Raw genomic sequence first — 19,873 nt, 5'->3', positions numbered from 1 at the left:
TCCGATGGTGGCAGGTAGCAAATAGATGATACGAAGTCTGCTCCTTTATTTAAAGTGAATTATTTTGTAAACTATACTAACTCTATTCAGGTATATGTACAGGCTTGACTTTGTGTATAATGTCCTATACCCGAATATAAGGTATAAAAAAACCTCTCTACATAACCAGATGTGATATATTGGAGATATTTTAGCACTTACTTCTTTTGATATTACTTCACTGTCAAAAATTCAACATTTTCTAATAATAATACAACCGCTAGCTAAGATCCTGTGTTTTTGAGAGCTCCCCGCAATATTACAATTGATAATGTTTTCTTAGTTCATTCTAAGCATGTTTTGGTTTGTTACCTCTCAAGATTCTGGCACATTAAGTTTTTCCAACTTTTCAATGCATTTTATATGGACGTTTTTAATCTAATGCATTAAAATTGCATGTTATGTGCTTTAAATTTAATTGGGGCCGTAGTTTAAATTCTAAATAAGTTTGTAAATGATCTTAATAGTATTTAAAAAACATTTTGTGCATTTTAAGTGAGGGTGTGCAGCGTAATGCGAAACGTATGCGAAAAGTACAGACCAAATTTCTATACATAATATTATGCTTAAAGTTTAACATCTAAATTTTTATTTAACGTGTTTAATTGATATATTATGTTTACTTCGTCTAATAACTCAACTGCGCCTATGAGTTATGACCTGACTTTTGTTTCTTTAACTCCCGAACCAACGTTTACAATTCGAAGCATTTTTTAAAGAATATGACTCATTTAATTACGAAGAAGAAATAATTTCTATTCAAAACTTACAAGACACGTTTCTTGAAAAAAATTTGGAAGAAGCACATGCTATTAATGAAAAATTTAAAGAGACCACAAAAAAATTCTTAGTAGATTTTAAAACATTTATTCTTAAAAGATGCGATGAATCCAATCTTCTTAATTACTAGAATAATGTTTTAGTTTTAATAGGATTGGTACGCAATTTAATTCGAGCAGATCGCATGGCAGACTGGAATTTACATTTACTTACAGTCCAAGGAAAAAAGTTTTGGCGCTCTACTGAAAATAAAATTCGACTTCAATCCTTTCTGCGTTTATTTATTTTAAAAAATGGTGACCAATTCTGACCTGGCGTTCAGCTGGTTTGTAGTGCTACAAATACCGAAGCGTTTCAATCAACATCAGAGATTAAGGAAGCTGATATGAGAATAATGATTTACATAGCTCAGAAAAATCTTAAGATAATATGTATTTTGTCATCTGATACTGACATTATATCACTTTAGAAAATTTGAATCTGTTGGATTACAGGTAAAGATTTTATCGACACTATTGGTTTTAAATATTAAATTTAATCTTTATCAGGAACTATGGATAAAAGCAGAAACAGGGGCTACAAAACGAGACATCGCAATACATATTATGGCATTGCGTTGTGGCACAGAAACCTGTTTGGTACTTCCTGCACTTTACCACTTGACTGGAGCGGATTATACGAGCAAAGTTGGCACAAAACGTGCTGCTTTTCAAGCCGAACCAGAAAAGTATCTTTTGAACTTTCCACAAGGTATAATAATATATAACCACTATAATCCATAAAATTATACCACTTATTTATTTTGTTTTTAGGTTTAACCAAAAGTGAAATTGAAAGCTCTGTTCGGCATGCAAAAAAATTTTTGGTAAAAATATACCGCAAGGACAGTTCATGTAAAAATTTTAATGAACTGAGATATTCGATTTACTATCACCAAAAAAATGTTTCTTTAGAAAAGTTACCCCCAACTAGTGCAAATATTAGATTTCAATTTTAAGAGCTTTTTTTATTGTTTATAATCAAAACTTTTGTTTAAATATATTGGAACATACCACTTTGCTTGATCCACTTTGTTTTGGATACAAGATCGAGAATGGTTGCGTCTTAGCAATATTAGTAACTAACCTTTTTTCCCCGAGTGACGATCTTTTACCAAGCTGCAATTGCACGAAATGTTCGCGGCAAAATAGTTGCCGTTGTAGAGCTGCTGGGTTAGAGTGTTGTTTATTTTGTTATTGTAAAAGAGGAATAAACCAGTATAAAAATCCGTACAATAAATAAATAAAGGTAAAAAGTATATTGTGTTCAAATTATTTTAACTGCAATTATTTTTCTAAAATTTGGGCCACCCTGTATTATTAAACTTGTTTTGCTATATATTATTGTCCACTCTATTTTACAATTAAAAGACACATTAAAAGTTATATCGCAACTAAAAACTTTATATATGCCAAACCATATTTTTTGCAAAATTTTAGACTGTAATTAGGGGACCACCCTGTATAAAAACTTAATGTGCCAAATTTGGGCGTGGTAACAAACCGATTCGTAATAAGTACTCATATTACAACAATATTCTGCAAAAACATTGCGGGGAGCTCTCAAAAACACAGGATCTTACCTAGCGTATGGACTATAAATGGCTATTTATAATATAGACTTTATAATTTGATTTTTGATGAACTCGGGATACACTAGTGATATAAAAAAAATTGATTAATTTTCTTATTTAAAAATGCATATGCTTATCACATGCCATATTGTCTTTTAGAGTCACGGATCTTATATATAAAAGAAAAATTTGAACTCCTAGATTTTCTCTTACATTCCTTTGAAATTGACGGACCTAGAAATGTTAAATAGCTGGAGCTACTTTCTATTTGAGATTTACTTAAACCTTTTTTCTTGAGTCCTTTTAACTAAACCTGCAATAATTGTTTACATACTTCAAGACAAATCAAGTTGAGATAGTCCAGTAGAATCTGAGATAATAAATCAATATTAAGTAATTCTAGTATAGTAGGTAACCAATAATAATCTTAAGCTCTCACCGGTCCTTTTTTGTAAATTTATTTCTATAATATTACAATATTATAGGAAGGTCATTCTATTAGTAATGTAATCTCTTTACTGAATATACCTATGACAACCAAAGTAAATATTGTGACCTTTGACACCTGAGATAAAGGCTTGAGCAGGAGCATCACATATTATTGCTTTAACTTTAACTGAATATTGCCTATTACCATTAGTTAAACCTTTTCTTAAAATAACTATTAAATCATCAACGAGGAAAGGTAAATAATTATTATGAGTATTAGGCTTTTTCATAGCATGGTAGATACCAAGTACAAATGGATTTATAAATTTATCCAAAAATTAGCCGAAATTGGATACCTAAACTTATAGATATTGGTAAGGTATTAACATTTATATAAATCTGTATTACATCAGAAGTTTGATCTAGGATAAATAATTTTTTAATTAAAGTGAGTAAAGAAGATTCTAAACCAAAATGGTAATAAAATCGTGGTTCCATTATAATATTTTTTTTCTCACGAGAGACATGAAGATAAATTCTTGGATTAGTTGCTAGGCCAGTATCAAAAAAATATATTCCTCAAAAGTGATTTAACATGAACTATACTTATACAGAAACGTAAATCATCTTGAACCAAAATCTGTGATTTTTTATTATAACCTAACCAATAATAAACATTATTGAAAATGATTATATAAATTAATACGTTGAAGGCGAGGCGATGCTTCAGCAGGATGATGCGCTCCCTCATTAGGCAATAGCTGTCTAGAGCTATCCTGGTCGGAGAAACTCTGTTGAATGGCCCGCGCGATCCCCTGATTATTCACCTCTTGATTTTTTTCTGTGGGGTTCAGCTTTAATAGAAGAATTTCGCGAAAGGATTACATTTGGATGCCAATAAATAAGTCCTGATATGATACGAAATGTGCGATGTATCCTGCGTGACCTGTATTATTGCATGGAGGTTCATAAAGGCCATTTTCAGCATTTGTTGGACTAGTATTTGTGTGTGATTGTAACAAATTAATAGTTTGACAAAAAATTACAATTATGTTCCTAAATAGTGTATTAAATATTAAAATAGATAATAGTTTGAGAACCGCTGAAGTAAAATCCTTTAAGCAAGATATAGCCGTTAAGAGAATTGAATGACCTTTTTGTTAAGCTATGACTTGACCCACTATTCTAGTTAAAATGTTGGAGGGGTAATTTTATGCTCTGAAAACATTTCTCCCTGGTAATCTAAATTGACATGTCAGAGTTGACGTTTTCGTTTAGCCACTTTGTATATTTTTAAAATAATTATATATAATCTCTTTAGATTCTGGATATTGATAAAATCGGTATTCTAAATATTTTAAACCAATACCAAGGCTTATTGATGTTTTTTCTAATTAAAGCACTGAGGAAATAATTAAGGCCTCTCAAGAAATACGGCTTTCTCTTTAAGACCCCAACAAGTCATGATAAAAAATAACCAACTTCCTTGTTAATTTCCAAAGTAAAAAAGCAAGTCGTATATTTTACTTTGCCACAATAATACTAATAGCAAAAATCATTATTATAACAATATTAAATTTATAAGGAGAAAGGTAGGTATTAATTCAATTTACCGCCGCTTTAATATATATATATATATTTAAAAAAATCGTATTTAATCTGTTTGTATTTTACCTTGAAATTATTCTAATTTACTTTTAAAATGATAACGTGCGTTTTTGTGACCTAACCCTTTCTCGATCGGCTGATATTTATACCGGTTAAAAGTTCACTTGCGTCATGTATTGCAAAAGGGATTTTTTATTTCACAGCAATAAATCTGTCGATAACCTTTAGGTTTAATATAAAATTGTCTTACGTATGTCTTTGTCTTTAAGCAGTATGAGGATGGTACAGAAAATTAATACTTATACTTTTTTTTCAATTGTTGATTGGCCCATTTAAGTTACTTTAAAGACTTTCTGATATACAATATGTAATTAGTTAATATAATACAAGAATTAATAACAATAGTCTACTCTCTAATAGGGTTAATGCAAGTCTGTAACGTGATAATGCACGATCCATGCCTTAGAACCAATAATTTCAGTATGTATGAAGATATTAAATTACATCATTATGTGTGTTTGCAAACAGCGAAGCAAACCATACATACAGTAATATTTTTCTTTTTGATTTGAAAGAAAGTGATACGGTTTGGTTTGGAATTGGAATATGGAAGCAAATAATTTTCGAAGGGAGCTTATAGATCAATAAGAGCCGACAGGTACACTGTAAAAATTTAAAAATAAAATAAATTATACAGGTTGATTATCCTGATTTAGGATGTCTAAATTAAACTAATATTTTTGTAAAACTTAAGTCATAAACTCTTTTTTTTTGCCCTACATTACTAGGATAAAGTAAGAAGAAGAAAGAATAACGTTTAGCGTTAAAGGAATGTTAAAAAGAATCCATTTTTCTTCACAAAACTGCCTATGAATATTATAAGAATGTAGTTCTACTTAGGGTTATCCTGGTAGACAATATTGTCACTTTAGTAGCGTTTAAGTTAAGCATCGTTGTACCAAAATAAGTTAGCTCTAACCGAACTAGAAAACTTTAAGGAACTAGAAAACTTCTAGAATATGTCATGAGTTTTTTTTAAGCTTCTTAAGAGACATCCTGTTACTTTATTTTCCGGTTAAAACTATTGCAGTCACTATTTCATTGAAGCAGAAATCTACACTCATAAATTAAACATAAATGTGACATAGTTTTTTGTTAGGCAAAACAGTATGAGCAGCTTGTGAATTAATCAATTAAAGCTATTTTAAAAATATTATAATTTGTATTATTAAGATATTTTAGTGATTCACTGGAAAAATGGATATTTAAAAAAAAAAATAACTTTGAAAAGGGTATATAAAGAATATATAAATATAACTCTTTCTTCAACACTCTTAGAGAACATTCCTAAAATAAGGATATTACGCTATATATTAATATATAAAATAGTGTCAACTGGACGCAAACAGAGTTTATTATATTTTTCCTAGATTTTGATATTTTTGTATTATCTTATTCTTATAATTCAAAATAGTTGTCGTGTATTAATAAATTGCAAAAAATTATTTTAGCAATTTTAAAATCATTAAACAAAAGTTCAACATATTAAATTTTTTTTAGGTTTAAGACCTATTAAGTCGTAAATAATTAGTTAAATAATGACTTAATAATAGTAACTACTTTCCTTGTTATATTTATTTAATTGAACCTAAAGGTAATTTAAAATTTTAGAAAGTCGGATATTGATATAAATAGGTTTATGTATCAAGCATATTCTGTAAAAAAATTCTATTAAAATGAAATAACTGCATATATACTTACATCTATTTTAGATCGCCTTCGATAATATTAGTGATTGAAAAGCCATTAGTACAAAGATTTATAGAATTCTCATGGTACAAAGTTTTTAATTTTTAATTTTTTTAACAGTCTGCTCTAAGAAATGAATTTGGACAATAACTATGAGGTAATCGTTTTTCAAACAGCAAATCTTCTTATCAATTATTAATAGAGAAAAAATTGATAAGCTGTATGTTGGTATACATTTTTAGGATAAATACAGGGTGTCTCACGACGAATAGACGCGATCGATATCTCGGAAACTAATTTTTCAAAAATTTTGAAAATTTGGTAACATGGCACAGTCGATGGGGGCTACACAACTAAAATATTTTGACAGTTGTGACGTTTCCGGTTATACCGGAAGTAGGTGTCAACTTCGTTATTTTAAATGGAACACCCTGTATATTTTTACATTTTTGGCTCTTACGTGAAATTCTAAGTATATTTTGTGTATAATGTTCTATACCTAAGTGTAACCGTTTTTGACATATTCTTAATTTCATGTGAAAAACTATGTTTATAAGCCCTAACATAATTACCGATTACTCCCTTTTAGTAGCCTTTATTTAATGGTTAGTCTTGATTTTATTTTAGAGAAAGGACCACTTTAAAAGACTATTTTAATATTTGGCTAAAAAAAAGATACAGGGGGGTCAAAAACTAGCATTAAAAATTAAAATGAAAAAATCATTAAAAGTCAATTTTTTTAAATGGAAACCCCCTATTTTTATAATTTTTTCATAAAGATAATTAAAAATAAGGTTAACTTTGTATAAGGTTATCTAGTCCAAAAATTGATAGTTTCCGAAATATTGGCAGTTTAAATTTGGCCTAATATTAAAACCCGTATAGTAACACGGCTTAAGGATTGTTGATTAGTTGGGCATGACGGTTGTCATAGTAACCGCTAGAAGCGGCAGTAAGATAATGAATTATAACAGAAATGTACACTTTTTAATTAAATTACACTTTTACGAAGAAAACTTAAATAGCAAGTAACTTATAAATTTAATGCATATAATCCATTGTCTTACTGCCGCTTCTAGCGGTTACTATGACAACCGTCATGCTAATCAACAATCCTTAAGCCGTGTTACTATACGGGTTTTAATATTAGGCCAAATTTAAACTGCCACTATTTCGGAAACTATCAATTTTTGGACTAGATAACCTTATACAAACTTAACCTTATTTTTAATTATCTTTATGAAAAAATTATAAAAATAGGGGGTTTCCATTTAAAAAAATTGACTTTTAATGATTTTTTCATTTTAATTTTTAATGCTAGTTTTTGACCCCCCTGTATCTTTTTTTTAGCCAAATATTAAAATAGTCTTTTAAAGTGGTCCTTTCTCTAAAATAAAATCAAGACTAACCATTAAATAAAGGCTACTAAAAGGGAGTAATCGGTAATTATGTTAGGGCTTATAAACATAGTTTTTCACATGAAATTAAGAATATGTCAAAAACGGTTACACTTAGGTATAGAACATTATACACAAAATATACTTAGAATTTCACGTAAAAGCCAAAAATGTAAAAATATACAGGGTGTTCCATTTAAAATAACGAAGTTGACACCTACTTCCGGTATAACCGGAAACGTCACAACTGTCAAAATATTTTAGTTGTGTAGCCCCCATCGACTGTGCCATGTTACCAAATTTTCAAAATTTTTGAAAAATTAGTTTCCGAGATATCGATCGCGTCTATTCGTCGTGAGACACCCTGTATACTTAAAGACTCACATAGAATACGATCTTATGGTATGAACAAATGTTTTAAGTTTTTTCTTAATTTATTTCTTTGTATTCTTTAGCATTACGTTAAAAATCTACAACGTTCTGTTTTTTTTATTTATATTTGGTTTTTGAATAACTTTTAATAACTATATGAGGTTTTGTACCTTTGACCGATATAAACACATTTGCATTTACAATATGGAATTTTAAAGATTGCATTACTTTCTCTAGCTCCTTTGGTGCCTTTGATTTTAACTAAAAAAAAAACCTTTGATAGTGTTTTCTTTTTAAAAAGCATTGTTATTATTATCGTCAAAAAGTTCTCTCGCATTCTTTAGAGAGAATATTTGGAGGGTATTTAAAAAAACAAAATTCAAATATTTTAAATACTTTTTGAGTTGTTTAATAAATATTATTTAAAAGGACGTTATATTAAAAAAATATTTTTTCTGTGTATTTTTTAAAATATAAATTTTTTGATTGAAAGAGGGATTAGAATGATAGTTTAAAAATCTCTTTTAATTGTTGGCTTTTGGCAAAAATCTGTTTTAATTATATTTTAATAAGTTGAAATAAATAAAATGTCAAGGAAAGGCATTAAAATATTAGTCTTTATTTCAATCGGAAATTGCAATTTTTAATGAAAACTATTTAACTTGTTAGGAAAAAATTATAATTTGGTCAGCAAACACGCTAGTAAAAATAATGCCATTGACTTATCGTATGAAAAAATGCAATTTAAAGGATTTTTGCTTATTCCATGTCTTTTGCAGTTCTCAATATTGTTTTCACATCAAATAGGTGATGAAGAATTTTCCATACCTAATCAAAAAATGTCAGCAAGACTGACCATTAAAATTGAAATAATTGGTTTAAAAAACAAATTGAAAGAGCTATATAACTTCTTGCAAAGATAAAGTACATCGGTTTTCTATTGGTGCTCGGTGTCTTATTAAAATTGCAATAACAAGGTCTACTGGAATATTCGTAAATAAAGAAATAACATCTAATGATACTAACATAATATTTTGTGGTAATTGAAAATATTGGAATAAGTTAACGATTTCAAAGGAATTTTTTGTAGAGTGGCCTCTATTAAAAGAACCATCAATTACACTAGCTAAGGACTTTGTTAACTAATAATTTGAGAAATCAATAAAGCTTGCTATGTGTTTACTTACTTTTTGTTTATTTTATTCTGTATAGTGATTATAGGATCTTTATTTAGTTTTAGATAAGTATTTTGATCCAATAAAACTGTTTTACTTGTTTCGAGGTATTCATTTCTTTCCATTGTTAAAACTATGCCAGAGTATAGGATTTTGTTTGTATATTTTCCTGTGTCTTTTAGAGTCCTAAGGATAATTTCATAGAGATCGAAGCGTGTGCTAAAAAATATAAATCCATCGTCTGAAGCAATTTTTTTATCTTTATCTATACTGGCCGGCACAAAATTCCACCACCCTCAAATATTGGCCAAGTTTGATGTTTTATAATTTTTTTATTTTTTATCAGATTCTCACGATTTTACCATCAGTTTTTAGATACATTTGTTGTGATTTTTTAAAATCATTTTGTAAAGTAGCATTTTTCGATTAGGCTATATTATACAGGAGTAAAACAAACTGTTATTTTTTCTCGTAATTTCAAAAGACCCTGTAGGAAAATTATAGTGGATATGTCTGTTTACATACAGTTCCTGGTAATCTTTGATATATTCTAAACATTTCGATTTTTTATTCATTCCATTATCTCATTTTTGCTGCGAGCTGCAAATTTTTTGTTAAAACGCTAATTTGAAGCTTATTTTTAGATAATTAATGTCAAGTTTTCGGTTAAAAATTATCGACGTTGGCTAAGGACGCAATTATAATGACATAAAGTTTGACAGTGTCACTATTATAATTTGTTGTGTGTTCATATGGTATTAACTCCAGCAGACGTGGGTAGAATTGTTGCGTTAATAGAGGATGGTCGTAGCAAAAGTTATGTTGCCCGTACTCTGAGATTTCCGCGGTCTACAGTTCGAGATGCCTGGAATAGGTATTTACAGACGGGAATTTTTACTAGACGGCAAGGCTCTGGCAGGAGAATGACCACTGCAGCTGATGATCACTTTGTCACCATTAGTTCTTTAAGAGATCGAAGATTTACTGCCATGTGTCTAAAAAATGACTCGCGAATACTTCATGGAGTAAGTGTAAGTGAAAAAACGATACGTAGAAGATTAGCAGAAACTGGACTTTATTCACGAAGGCCAGCAAGATGTCCACAATTACTTCCTCGGCATCGACAACACCGACTGAGGTTTGCAAGATCGCATTTTGAGTGGACTCTAGAACAGTGGGCAAACGTACTATTCACAGATGAATCCAGAGTTTGTTTAAGGACGCCGGATGGTCGTGAGCGGGTATACAGACGTAGAAATGAAAGATATGCTGACTGCACCATTTCAGAACAAATCTCATATCGTGGCGGTTCAGTCATGATTTGGGCGGGTATTTCTACCGAAGCATGCACCAATCTTATATTTATTGAAAATGGAGCCAATTTACATTAATGCATGATAATGCTAGACCTCACGTTGCACATGTAGTGAGCGAATATCTGGATGAAGTTGGACTCCCAAGATTGGAATGGCCCTCATGTAGCCCGGATCTCAACCCAATAGAACATCTTTGGGATCAACTTAAAAGGGCCGTTCATCGTCGTCCTGTACAACCACAAACCTTGCACGACTAGCACTGATCGAAGAATATGAGGCTATTCCTCAAGAAAGAATAAGAAACCTTATTCATTCGATGCCGCGAAGGCTGCAAGCTGTTATTGCTGCGAGAGGAGAAAATATACGCTATTAAAATTGTTTTTTTTTAATTAACTTTATGATAAACCTAGTGTTTGTTTCTCCTAATAAAAATACGCTTCATATCAGCGTTTTAATAAAAAAAATGCAGCTCGCAGCAAAAATGAGATAATGGAATGAATCAAAAATCGAAATGTTTAGAATGCATCAAAGACTACAAGGAATAGTATGTAAACAGACATATCCACCTTAATTTTTCTACAGGGTCTTTTGAAATTACGAGAAAAAACAACAGTTTGTTTTACTCCTGTATAATATAGCCTAATCGAAAAATGCTACTTTACAAAATGATTTTAAAAAATCACAACAAATGTATCTAAAAACTGATGGCAAAATCGTGAGAATCTGATAAAAAATAAAAAATTTATAAAACATCAAACTTGGCCAATATTTCAGGGTGCCGGAATTTTGTGCCGGCGAGTATATATAAATATTTAGTTTTCATTTAAAAATGTAATATTTTTTATGCAACATTTAATACCAATTAAATATAAAAATATAGCCAAAGAATAAAACTATATTAGGTGTAAAGATTTTGAAATATACAATTTAAATAATTAAAAAATTGTAATTTGGAATATTAAATATTATTTAGACTTAAGGTTTTTAGGTCACTAGTAAAGAACTAATATTAATTTATTTATAAATTAACTACTAATTATTATTTTCAAATATTATATCTGCTAGCAATATTTCTAATTATTTTAAAAAACACGCAACTATCCTTACTGGTTTAAAAAAACAATTAAAATCATCATGTAGCTGCTTTTAGATCTTTGGTCTAGCAACTTACTATAAAGTTTTAAGGTCATTTAATATTGCTATTGATTGTTATTTACTATTTTGTAACAATTTTTATTTATTTAAAGTCTTGATACTTCTTTCCAATATCAAGGGTTTATAATATAATACCGCAGCAAATACTGAAGTGATTATTTTTAAAACATTAAACCTTTTTAGTATTAATAGGTAATTTTTAGGTACAGCTTACATTTATATTATGAAATACTAAATTATATAGGAGATTTCAACAAAATAGTAATATTTACATTATTAAACTTTTATAGAAGAAGCAAAACAAGTTTTACTCGTTATATACATTAAGTATAAACTTAAAGTGATAAATGTACTACTACTTTTAATTTTTCTCTTATGGTGTATTTTTTTTTAGGTAATTCAAATATTTATTAAAATTTTAAGTTTGTCTAAGAGAGTGTAAAGTGCAAAAAAGAGCAGTTTTTATTTAAATATATTTTTAAATCAAAAATAACCAAAGCTGCGGATAACTTAAGTTATTCAAATATTTTAAAACATTTATTTAAATTGCTAAAAGTGTCTTCTTATAAAAAACATTTATTGATTGAATTTTTTTGAAAAATACATTTTCTTAGTACAAATAGGTGATTTTTTTTAAGCAACATCACCAAAATAGTAATATTTACTTTAGGAAGCCTTATAGTAAAAGGAAATGTTAAATATATTGTAAAAAAATATTATTATTATTGATATAGATCTTTTATAGCTTTAGGGGTTTCAATCTTTATTTTCATTTATAATATGCTTAAAGTAATGAATGTATTAGAATTTTTAGTTTTTTTTTGCTTATGGCGTGCTTTTGTAAGTATCTTAAAAAAATGTTGAAATTTTGAGTTTAGTTTTTTTTGTGTAAGCGCAGTTTTAAATTAAGTTTTTTAAAGCGTATAAGTTATGTATCTTAAGAACAAAAAAGTCTGTGAAATCAAACTGCGGACTGCTCAACTTAATTAAATATGGTCCACGGTTTATTTAAATTAATATTAGTGCCTTATAAAAATAGGGTCTTAAAACCTTATAACTGTTTTTGTGTAAAAACATCTTTTCCTCTAATTTCATTGACTCTCAACACATTTCATAACCCTATAATTTAAAAAATCTTAAACTCAAGAAATATTTAAGATTGCAAAGGCAGGATTAACTTTAACGTAATAACTGAAAATCTCACAAAAAAAAACACTTCACTTCTCTGTATTAGAACAAAACAAAATTACATAATACATACAATGCGCTCCAGTTCATCAACAATAATAACAATTAAGAATCTTAACGCACGATGCTCGAAATAATTAATTAACGAACTCATCCAAAAAAAAATGAAAATTACACAAGCCGGCATAGCATTCACTGGGTACCGGTACTGCAAACAACGTGCTGCACAAAACAATACCCGCTGAATATTCTTATAACATGACCTAGAGAGAAAACTGTACTCGGGAGTACCACAGTCTTCGCGCGAAGTCTTTGGCTTTTGATTCAGTCGCCGTGTAGACACCAATACGCCTAGTTCTCCTACTTTCGTAGTCTTAATACGGGTTAAGTGTTTCCACTCGAGTCTCTTCAGTGCTTCCGGTGAGTACCTTGCCCTTATTTACTCATTGTCATTATCCCCCACTCGATATCCCCACTGCTCAATCATTTGGTGACATTTATAGTTGTGTTGCATTAAGAGCAATTGATGGTATTGTTAATGATGAAGGTGCTTTGCCCTTTATTTTGCTATTTACTATTGCCATTTTTTATTGCATGAATCTTTATATGGAGTCGCTCCTTATTTATAATTAAAATTTTTGCTTAGCCCTTTTTGCGTGTATATAATTAAGATTTTTAAAAGAAGATATGCAAAGAGGTAGAAGAAGAAAGTGTGCTGGTTCGGTAGGCCTGAAGCGGAAGATCGCCGGAGATATCGGTGATTATTCGACGAGAGAGAATCTGAAACTTTTACTGTCGATGAGGTCAACATCTGGTTATTGATGTGTATTTGTGCGGTTTTTTACTATTTATGTTTAATAGTCATTTATAAATAACTCTTATATATTCATGAGGATGTTTAATTTGTAATTATTTCAAGGATCACTATTGATGTTAGAGTCGAGTTTACCTTACTGGCTGAAGATATTAAGACGTATATATAATTTTTTTTTTATCTTTTTAGGATTTTTTCAATTATAAAAAGGAGAGGAAAACAAAGACATAATTATTAATTAACTAGGTATGCTTTATTTTCATTTTATTTAAAAATTAGTTTTTTTTATTAATTAGATTAACTTAGATCAACCCAACTGCTTATATACATTACTATTTCAAGTTAAAGGCACATATTTTTGAGTTTTTTGCTTAAGTAGTATACCTTATTGCAAACAAAAATTATAATATTACTATATATTATTAGAGATTGCGATAAAAGTATTCTGAAAAGATTAACATTATAAAACTTTTAATTTTTTCCCTATTCCATTTATGTGTCACTTTTAAAATCTTTTGAAAAATGCATTTTTCTTACGTAATTTATTTAATTGTATATAAAAATCATGACCTAACTACACTTTTATATGATTTCTCAGATAGGGATATGGATATAAAAAGGACAAATGTAATAAATTTTTTCTAGAGTTCGAAATTCTAGATCATATATAAGGCCAAAAGTGCCTTTTAAAATGAATATCTGATTACATAAAAATGGTACTTTCGAAGATAATTTAAAATCATTTTTTAAACTTTTAGTTTATCTGAGACCATCATCAATTTTTTTTTGACCTAAATATTTTTCTTATTTAATTACTTTAGTTGTACTATTCTATCATATAAAAGTTTCAAAATTTATCGCCTTAAGCAAAATAATTATATATTTTTTATATCATACTTTTGCCTGAAAATAAGGATTTTATAGCTTATTACGTCTTAGACAGTCCGTCCCAAAAGTTGTCTAAATTCATTGCAAAATTAGGCGATGGGTTTTTTGCAAAAACACACGAACCTTGAAAGCGTGAAAAACGAATTTTTTGTGCGTGAAGTTTATATATATATACGACGCGCACTTTTCTGCAAGTCACCTTTTTCAAGTCATCTAGATTATTTGGTCTATTAACAAATACCTTCGACTTAAGGTATCTCCACAGATAAAAGTTCATTGGTGTTAGGTCAGGCTATCTAGCAGGGATTGGATGCTCTATTCTTATGAAAATACAGGCTCACCAATAAAAAACGCTGAATGAATTGAATTTTGCTCTGTTTATAAAAATTCTCAAAGATAAGGTGCGACTTTTAATAATATTGTTCAGCCGTGTTTTTTTTCGATAACTTTATGTATAAGATATGATGGATGAAACATATGTAGAAATCTACGCGAAATTCAAAAATGAAATATAAAAAGGTGTTTTCATTCGAAAAAATTCAGTTAATGCTTGAAATGTATTTTTGAGCAACCCTGTATATACAAGCGCCAGATTTGAGCGTTTTTTCAAAAAACCAATTGCTTAAATTTAAATGAATTTAGATATACCTTTCGAGGTACACTGTACATTCTTTACTTTAGAATATTAAGGTAAATGAATTAACTAATAAAACTTACCGATCCTTATTAGAAAAAAAGTCCCTTAACTCTGTTTCAATTAATTTGCTATAATATTAGTGATGGCCCTGAAATTAAATTTTTTTTAATTAATTCTTTTATTTCCTTTTTATATATAAAAAAAATTTAATATACATTTTCAGGTAGCAAAAAAAACTTTATTTTATATAAAAGTACCTAAAAGAAACTTAAATTTCTTGGATCAGAATAAAAATATTTTCATGCAGTATTTATTTTTTATTTATTTTAACGTTAAAAAATGTGTTGCAAAGGTGATCAAAATATCTCAAAATGTCGATTTTTATGTGATAAGATATTCATTTATGAAAAAGTCGTCTATTTTAATAAAATACTGTGGAAAAGTGGTAAATTTCCTTAAACGCTTATATTAAATTTAATCAATTCGATTACTTATTTTTTTGTTTTATTTTATTATTACTTTGCTTATCTTTCCTTAAATTTTGCAACATATATATATATATATATATATATATATATATATATATATATATATATAACACAAATATTGTTTTTATAACAAAATAACTTTAATAATAATGATTATAATTAAATTTTTTTATTAAATAATTTTAATACATAACAATTATTTAAAAAAAAACATACTAATACATACAAAAAAATAAAATACCTACGTTTACTAATAATTTTATAATACAAATTTACCTTGATGCCGCAGACTAAATTTATATACAAGATTTATATTTTATTTTAGAATTTTTTCCTTAAATTAAAAATATTTAAAACGCCAGTGGGATCAGGTAATCACATGTAAAAAGTAAGTGAGGTTTTCCAGCAGAAAATACTTGATTTCCCTGTTGAATTTCTTTTTATTATTCTCTTTAGTTGTTTGAGCTCATATGGAAGTTTGTTGAAAACTAAGGGAGGATGATAAGTTATTGGCAAGAAAAAGTTACCATAAATGGAACTATGATATTCTCTTAAAGAGTAAATTTACTTAAACTTTAATTTTATTGTATAATTTGTTATTTATTTTATTATATTTATGCTATTGACATATACATTTTTTATATTTAAAATATTATTTTCATAACAAATGATTGTTAGAATATCTAAAGTCCATGTTCAACAGAATTTTTAAAACACCAGTTGGCAAATAGACGGTTTTCTTAGATTAGAATTTTAAAAATTGCGCCAAACAATAATACAATATCTTAGCATTGATTCCACCAAGGACTCATATAAAATTAGCAACAATTTTAAATCAGGTATTTCACGTAATTGAAAAAATCAGTTTTCTAATTTTCCTTTTTAAATAAGTAACGTGTTTGTCCTATTTGAGACGTTTATTCAATGTATACAATTAATATCAATGGCCAATTAATATCAATTCAGCTGCAGAGGCATTTATTAAAAATTAATAGGATTAATAGGAATTTGAATATGATTTTTATAGTAATATTCTATATTTATTTATTATTATTAAGTTTCTTGCAAGTGTTTTCATGATAAAGGAGAACAGCATCATCTATCTGATAGATAATACTGCAATTTTGGCAAACGGTACCAATGTTGTTTATATACAGTAAAAAGAGTGTATCTTGTAGTATACTATAGTCTATTGTTTTAAAAGTACCTATTGTTTCATTAATTTTTACAGCTTTACTTTTAATTTTTTAGATAATTTTTAAATTAATTAAGAGGTCTATTTCGAGTCACATCACTTTTGATATAATATGTCATGCGCGATGGTGTCAAAGGCTTTAGATAAATTTGAAAAAAGTTTTTTTGTTTATTTTAATTTTTCAAGTAGATATTATGTACCAGTTTAAAAATTGGATCTTCTATACTTTTTTAATGATTAAAGCAACAGTTTTTTACTAAAGATTTATTTATTATCAATTTTATTCTTAATGACGTTTTCTAACATGTATATATAAATGAGGCGTTCAGTTGCAAAACTGCTTAAATCCATTTTTATTCAAAAATGACATATGTGTGGCGCTGTCTTGTTTAAGACGTTTGACATAAGATGTCAAATTTATTTGGCCACAAAACTTGATAAATCCCAGAGAAATTGCCTTCGAAAAAGTAGTAACGGTAGCAAAACTTTTTTAATCCTATGTAAATAATGTTTCAAAAGTGTTTTAATCCATTAATCTGCAACGTTTTCAAAACTCTTTTCTTCCATTTACACTTATACTACAGTAATAATACGCGGAATCAAAACTGTTTTGTTACGCGAGATCTTACAGGCATGTATTCCACAAATAATATTTTTATGGTTTAGTTTTGTTTTGACTGCATTATAAATAGGTACGTTGATTTTGTTTGTGCAGTGCTTGAAAGTTAATTTGTGCTGTTTTTGTTAAAAATTTATTAATATAAAGAGTCTTACACACATTGTGATATGGAAGACTCATTTTGTGTTGCTACACCTGGTAAGAAATTGCGAAATCCATCAAACTGGAAGAAAGCAAAAGATAAAGTTCAAAGGTAATATTTTAAACAAATTTTTAATAGTTAGGTAGGTAGGTACTTAAAATATTTTTTTATTGCAGGTATAAGCCTAAAACTCTACCTAGACACCCCAAATGTCATCATAAAAAAAGTACTTTTGCCTGTGAAAACTTGTCTATGCAAGATATTCGAAGATTTCATGAAAAATTCTATGAAAATACTACGAAAATTGCGCAAGATAACTTTATTCTTAAATATACAGAACCAAATGTTCCAAAAAGACGCCGTCCAATAAAAGGAACTCGAAATAATTCCGTTTCGTTAAAATATTTTATTAAAACTTTCCAGATTTGCAGTAAGGCCTTTTTATCTATCTTGGACATTTCAAGGTTTCGGGTGCAAAATATAGCTAAAAATTATTTGATTGACACTATACCACCCAAAGAAAATAGAGGAGGGGATAGGATAATTACAAAATATGCCGAAAGAAGAGAAAATGTAAAAGCATTTATTTTAAAGTTAAAATGTGTTCTCACTACACCAGGAGTAAATCTCAACGACAGTATATGCCAAGTGCTCTATCCATAAGGCAGTTGTGGAAAATATACCGTGATAAAAACAGCAGATTGGCTGTAAAATATGACTATTTCCAGGAAGTATTTACAAGGGATTTTAATATTAGCTTCAAGAGTCCTGCCACCGATGCTTGCTCGGAATGTATAAGACTTAAAAGCTTAATTACTGCCGAAACCAACAGGGATAATAAGGCAAAGCTAATATGCATGCTACGTGTTCATAATCTAAAAGCAAAGGCATTTTATGAAGCACTTAGAAAACCTGAGGAAAATACTTTAAAATTATCCTTCGACTGTCAAAAAAATATGGTGCTGCCCCGAGTCCCGAATCAATCAGCTTACTATTCCAGGCAGCTCTATTTATACAATTTCACAGTATGTGAAGGAAATTCCAATGACAAACAGACTAAGGAAAGTATCACTTCATACACTTGGACCGAGAATGTGTTCGCTAAGGGCTCAAATGAATTATCTTCACTAGTTAATCATAAACTTTCTATGGTAGACTTGACTGATGTTACCTCAATCAAACTTTTTTGCGATGGGTGTCCTGGCCAGAACAAGAACGTAACAATGATGGGTATGCTGATGTATTAGCTGTATCACTCTAACTCTACAGTGAATTAAATTATTGTGACATTTCCTGTGGTTGGTCACTCTTTTTTACCGGCGGATCGTGTTTTCGGATGAATTGAAAAAAGAGTTAAAAAAGGAAGTTATAGTTCATCCTGATGAATATAGGAATTTTTTTTTCGAGTTTTCAACTGTGCTTGATATCAAAAAAAATTGTCAAATTTTTAACTGGAGAAAAGCTATAGAATCGGTTATAAAGCCACCTGGGCAGTGGATTTTAAGTTTGCTTCATGTAAAAGAATTTCAATTTTAAAGAAATGGAACTCAAAAGGAACTCAAGCAGTGTTCGTAAAGGGGGAAGTAAATTACAAAAGCGATTTAGGGATATACAAGTCCGTTTTAAAAAAAGGAAAAACCTTGGCTACCTTAAATTTGGAGCCTCTTCCTAAGGAATGTACAGTAATATCAGCCAAGCTTAAGGATGTAGATGCTTTATTAAAAAAACATTTTGATTTAGAGTGGAGAAACATTGAAGAAGTCGATTTAACATTTTATAAAAAAGTAATTGACAACGCTATTGAATCACTTCATGATACAGAAGTTGAAGAAGAAGAAGAAGAAGGAATGGAGCCCATGGAAGAAGACGATGGACTAAGAATTTAATTTTTAAGTTTCATTTAAAAAAAAATATTTGTTTTTAAATTATGAACTTTTACTTATTTAAAACTCCCTAAATCCTACAGATACTGAAACAAAACTTTTTAGTTCCATGGTGCCGTAGCAAAACTTGTTATATCCCTATTATTTTTGTCCATAACTACTTCTTTTAAACAAAAATTTACTACTTAGTAATAAATATTTAAATAAACAGTTGTCATAAATATGTATTTTCATTTTAAACCACAAAAATTTGTTCTTACAAGAAATCCGAAATTTTTCTCTTCTCCTGTAAAATTGGTTAGCACGGATCTAAAGAGTTTTGGAATTGGGCGCCTCAAATGTACTATACAATTTGGATTAGCAAGTTACACCAAAAGACTATAAAGG

At 28.8% G+C, this 19,873-nt stretch overlaps 1 protein-coding gene across 5 annotated transcripts in view; it reads left to right on the top strand.

The window, feature by feature from the left end:
• Positions 1-13,092: 13,092 nt before the first annotated feature.
• LOC126737935 (uncharacterized) overlaps positions 13,093-19,873 on the top strand; it is a 220,242-nt gene continuing 213,461 nt past the window's right edge. For 2 of the 5 annotated variants that reach the window (XM_050443044.1, XM_050443040.1), the window contains exon 1: positions 13,115-13,240. The gene's annotated coding sequence lies outside the window, so the exon portion shown is untranslated. Of the gene's footprint in view, positions 13,241-19,873 lie in introns of all 5 variants that reach the window. The other 3 variants (XM_050443042.1, XM_050443043.1, XM_050443041.1) reach the window with 3 other exon arrangements.

The sequence above is a fragment of the Anthonomus grandis genome, chromosome 6 (assembly GCF_022605725.1).
Source record: "Anthonomus grandis grandis chromosome 6, icAntGran1.3, whole genome shotgun sequence".
NCBI classification, from domain to species: domain Eukaryota; kingdom Metazoa; phylum Arthropoda; class Insecta; order Coleoptera; family Curculionidae; genus Anthonomus; species Anthonomus grandis.
The sequence above is the reverse complement of the archived record's forward strand: the minus strand, read 5'-3'. Positions and strand labels throughout refer to the sequence as shown.